The sequence below is a fragment of the Budorcas taxicolor genome, chromosome 3 (genome assembly GCF_023091745.1).
Source record: "Budorcas taxicolor isolate Tak-1 chromosome 3, Takin1.1, whole genome shotgun sequence".
Lineage (NCBI taxonomy): Eukaryota > Metazoa > Chordata > Mammalia > Artiodactyla > Bovidae > Budorcas > Budorcas taxicolor.
Window position 1 is genome coordinate 39,428,278 of NC_068912.1, and position 5,760 is coordinate 39,434,037.

General features: G+C 38.1%; 1 pseudogene; it reads right to left on the reverse strand.

Moving 5' to 3' along the window:
* Positions 1-3,930: 3,930 nt before the first annotated feature.
* Positions 3,931-4,588, reverse strand: LOC128045369 (mitochondrial fission factor-like; annotated as a pseudogene).
* Between the last annotated feature and the right edge of the window lie 1,172 nt (positions 4,589-5,760).

Genomic DNA, 5,760 nt, shown 5'->3' on the forward strand with positions numbered 1-5,760 from the left:
CCCAGCATTTCTAATGATGTATTCTGCATATAAATTAAATAAGTAGGGTGACAATATGCAGCCTTGACATACTCTTTTCCCAATTTTGAACCATTCTGTTTTTCCATGTCCAGTTCTGACTATTGCTTCTTGACCTGCATACAGGTTTCTTAGGAGGCAGGTAAGGTGGTGTGGTATTCCCATCTCTTTAAGAATTTTCCATAGATTGTTGTGATCCACACAGGCAAAGGCTTTAGTGCAGTCACTGAAGCAGACGTAGATGCTTTTCTGGAATTCTCTTACTTTTTCTTTAATCCAACAGATGTTGGCAATTGGTTTCTGGTTCTTCTGCCTTTTCTAAACCCAACTTGAACATCTGGAAATTCTTGGTTCACATACTATTGAAGCCTCACTTGGAGAATTTTGAGCGTTACTTTTCTAGCATGTGAAATGAGTGCAACTGTGCAGTAGTTTGGATATTTTTTGGCATTGCCCTTTGGAATTGGAATGAAAATGGATCTTTTCAAGTCTTGTGCCAAATATGGAAAACTCAGAAATGGCCACAGGACTGGAAAAGATCAGACAGTATGGGTAGAAATGCAAATTGAGATTGCTTATAGGAGAGTGTGGAAACGCTGATTTCTGCTACTTTTCCCAATGTAATAAAAAGCAAGATCATAATTGTGAGGAGGAAGGAAGGCATACTGGATGTTTGAGGGGGAAAGTAAAGAATGGTTCTTTCAGGAATGAGAGAGTGAAATGTGAAATTTTTTCTTTGACTTTGCCCACTTGGATGGGAAAATGTAACACCATTGCTAGACAAACTTAAGGTTTCACCTGTATTTGCTGCTGCTGCTGCTGCCAAGTCGCTTCAGTCGTGTCCGACTCTGAGTGACCCCTTGGACTACAGCCCACCAGGCTCCTCCATCCATGGGATTTTCCAGGCAAGAATACTGGAGTGGAGTGCCATTGCCTTCTCCGTCATCTGTATTTAACTGCCAATAATTTTAAAATGTGATCAAGCACTATGATTGTATTGTTTCTGTAGCCAGACTTAGTCTCTAGGGTGTTGGGTGAAAGGTAATAAAGCTGGGTTTAATCTGGGATGAGATTTTTTAGATGGTGTAAGGAAACAGATTGTTTGTGAGGCAAAGACTGAGGAACTGACTAGACCATGAAATCTAAGTTGACGAAGTTCAGTTCAGTTCATGCATGAACTGAACTTTTGTAACCCCATGGACTGCAGCATGCCAGGCTTTGCTGTCCAACAGCAACTCCCAGAGCTTGCTCAAGTTCATGTCCATCAAGTCAATTTGGCTAAGGAGGGAAAGAAAAGCACAAGGAGTTAAGAGAGAGTGAAAAATATAAAGAACACTAACAAGGAGGTTCTAGTGATATCAAGAACTGTGAGAGGATTGTGAGATGGAACGATAGGAAGCTGTTGTTGGAGACTAGAAAACTTGAGAATAAGATCATGGGATGAGCATTGAATTAAACTATCAATGACTAGACTATGATCATGAAGTAGATGACTAAAATAGTGTCTAGGAGGTCATTGTAGAAGATGAGATCAAGAAAATAAAAGGCCATAGAGGGAATATTTAGGTGATTCTGGAAAACACAAAGAAACATGACACGAATGTCTGCAATTGACAATGTGCCCAGTGAAGGAAAAGAGCTTAAAACAGTGAACTCTGGAGGCAAGCTGGGCTCTTGGAGGTCAAGTTCAGTTTCTAAGACATGAGACAAGAAAACATAGCATAGAGGAAAACAAACTAGATTGGAATTCAAGCTGGGGTTTCAGTCCCAGCTCTAAACCAAATAGTTTGTGTTCTTGGACAACATATTGATATTTCTGAGTCTCCAGAGTGTGATGTATTACACAGAAGCACTAGATTACATGATTACTACGCCACCATTCAATGCTAAATACGCTATAACTATAGCAACTATTTTTGTAAAATAGAGAAGGAAGTGTTGGTGAAAGAAGGTGAGGCAGGATAAATCCACTTGGAAAAGAGTTAAAATTCTCTCTATAATCTTTATAAGATAGTAAAGAAGCACTGGAGCTTCGAGTCCACACCAATAATCATAATCACCACAATAAACACTGCTAAAAATTGGTAGAATTGACTACATTACAGAGCCTCCCTCCTCCCATATATAAAACTGAGGTAATAATATCAATTTAAAGTGTTCTGTGAGAATTAAGTGAGAAAATAATGTCCAATTGTAGTTTCATAAGAATATTATATCAGCCCTTCTCTCTCCTGCCATACATGATCATTTCCCTCTTCTACCATTAGTTGACACATATTTTATTTTTCCCATTAAAACAAAATAAACAATCTGAAAAGGCTATATTTTGCATTATCCCAGCTATAAATATGACCTTATGGAAAAGGTAAAACTATGGAGACAGTAAAAACATCAGTGGTTGCCAAGGGTTAATGGGGTGTTAGTCATTCAATCATGTCCAAGTCTTTGCAATCCCACGGACTGTAGTCTTTGTCCATGGAATTCTCTATGCAAGAATACTGGAGCGGGTTGCCATTCCCCATCCCCCCTTCCCCAAGGGATCTTTCTGACCCAGGGACTGAACCTGGTCTCCTGCATTTCTGGCAGATTCTTTTTTTTTAAAAAATTATTTATTTTAATTGGAGGATAATTACTTTACAAGATTGTGATGATTTCTGCCATACATCAGCATGAATCAGCCATGGGTGTATATGTGTTCCCCCATCCCAAACCCGCCTCTTACCTTCCCTCCCCACCCTATCCTTCTGGGTTGTCCCAGAGCCGTCTTTGAGTGCCCGGCTTCATACATCAAGCTTGCACTGGTCATCTATTTTACATATGGTAATATACATCTTTCAGTGCTATTCTCTCAAATCATCCCACCCTCACCTTCACCAACAGAGTCCAAATTTATGTTCTTTACATCTGTGTCTATTGCTGCCCTGCACATAGGATCGTCATTACCATCTTTACCATCTGAGCCACAGGTATAAATAGACAAAGCACAGAACACTTTCAGGGCAGTGGATGTATTCTGTATGATACTATAATGGTGGAGGCATGTCATTATACATTTGTCCAAACCTATAGAATGTATAGCACCAAGAGTGAATCCTAATATAAACAATGGACTTGGCTGATAATGATGTATCAGTGTTGGTTCACTGATTGTAATAAATGTACCTCTCTTGTGGGGGATGTTGATAGTGAGGGACGTTGATAGTGGGGTATGTGGAGAGTGGAGGATGTTGAGAATGGGGGAGGCTGTGTATATGTGTAGCCTGGGGAAGATATGGAAAATCTCATTAACTTTCATTCAGTTTTGCTGTGAACTTAAAATTGCTCTATAAATAAAGTTTATAAAAACAAGAATAAACAAAACCCAACTGATTAACAGTCTTGACAATCTCTTCCCCTTTGATGGATATATAACTCACCTAACATTTTTATTTCCAGCCCAACTTTCTTTTCTATATCTTTACTGAGATAATTTTTTTGTTCCTATTTGCACCAAAATTCCTTACACAGTTGTCTATACTTATTGCTTCCAAATAGTCTCCTCAATTTCTTTTTTAAACCAACCCTTAATGAAGGGATTTCCTTTCTTCTTGAAATTATTTTTTCTAAAAGTCATCAATAGTATTTATGTTTCTAAATCTAATGACTTAAGTTTCTATGGTTGCTGATCTAGCAGCAGCATTTAATACAATTCTTCATTCTCTTCTTAAAACATTTTATTCTGTGGCTTCCTGGACACCACATTTTCATTGTCTTCCCCTTATCATTTTGGTTGACTATCCTCAGGCTCTTTGCTGATTCTCCCCACCCGCACCTTTTTTTTTTTTTTTTTAGGTTTGTTTGCAAATCAATTATTTATATTTCCAGCTGTTGAAACAGTATTTCTAAGGGTTGGGGTTATCTCTAGTGGCAAAATTAGAGCCAGCTATTAAGCAGCTAGAATGCCACAGTAAATGAATACATAATCAATTCTCTTTTAGCACCTTCTGTGTTCTCTTACAGAAGTTTTAGATGTCTATTTAGTTTATCTGTTGTCTTAAGGAAGCTGCATTTACAACAGTTATGTCATCTGAAGTTTTTTCAATCCTTCTATCTATATTTGAAATGCTATATGTGGAGTAAGTTCTGATAAGCTGTTTTGGCCAACAGCATTTTCACTCTTAGAGCAGCACTTTATTTTTAGCCTGTGCTTTGTATGGATTTTTTTATTTTGAGGAGTTGGAAAAGATCTTTCTAAATCCAGAAAATCTAGTGATCTTTCAGTTAGCGTCAACATGCAAGGTGGTGTTTTTAGTGCCAGAGGTTTAAAAGAAGAGACTGTGTAAGGTCAAGGTGTGCTAGTCCTGAAAACACAATCTCTTTGTTAGTTCCTGCTACAGTAGTTCCCGATGCTCCCTGGCACCTGCAACATCATGCTAGCATTTGAAATTCCTTCTTGGAATTATTGTTTCAGGTCAGCATTTGGTGGCGTTACCTTTAATTTTTCCACAAACCTGGTTTGCTCACTAAGACTTTTGGTGTATTCCATTTTATACTGAATTTGATTAATTTCTGCCATCTCAGCTGCAAAGGGAGAGGGAATGCTTCCCCGCTCACTAAATGTGGACCACCTGCTGCTTGCTTTTTAGCATTATCTGCTCCTGTGCTTCATATGAAATCCTTTAAACTTGCCTCCATAGGCATGTACTGGGTTTAGAGTTACTTTTGTCCCCTTGGGCCTGGTGGAGGGTTGCCGGCAAGTGCTCCCGCCCACAGCTCCCAGGCACCGGGGTGGGCACTGTCAAGGGCTGTTGGCCGAGCACAGAGAGGCCCTCCCTAACTTTGAAAACTGAAATCCCCTGAGGTTCAGTCCATGTGTGTTTTCCCTTCTCTATTTATATTTATGATATTTTATGTTCTTGGTGATCTCGTCTAGCCATATGTTTTAAATTTTCTTTGTATGCTATTGGCTCCTATATTCCTATCCCTTGTCCATTTCCTATTGTTGAGCCTCAGTTATTACAATCATTTCTCATCTCAAAATGTGCTGCACTTATAGTTTCCCACATTTCATTTGATGACAAGTCCATTCTTTATGTGGCTCAAGCTATAAATTTTGAGATCATCTTTAATTTCATTTTTTTCTCACACTTTATTCAAACCAGTATGAATCTTTGGATTCTCTTTATAAATATACCTTAAACTGATTCTTTCCATCTATGAAGTCACAGCCTATACCAGGAAACAACACTCAATATAAGAAAAACTAAAAACTGAACAAACACAACACACATACTACTTTTGTAAGCATCAGAGAAATATAAGTCAGCATCTGAGGAGGAACAAAGATCCCAAAGAAAAACGACAAACTGCACTGCATTCTATCCCTTAAGGAATTTGTCAACTTTAATGGAAGAAGCTGAAAATAGTAGTTCAGATTTGCTAGCAATTGCATAGGTCCAGGGAGTAGAAGAAAAAATCTGTTTAGGGCTCAGCAATTAGGGGGTATTTTGGAAGAATCAAGTTATTTGAAAGTTCTGAAGGAATTCTAGGAGTTAAGGAAAATTGGAAACAAGTTCTCCAGGATGACTGAAATTCAGTCACAAATTATATCAAACTTTGTTGGATCAAAGTTATCTACTTTTCTATAACTACCTGCCAGGAATTCTTAAAAAAAGATATTATATCTTTTTTTTTTTTTTTTTTTTTTTTTAAGGAAGGTAGTATCATCCTGAATCTCTGCAACTTCAAATACAATCTCTGGAA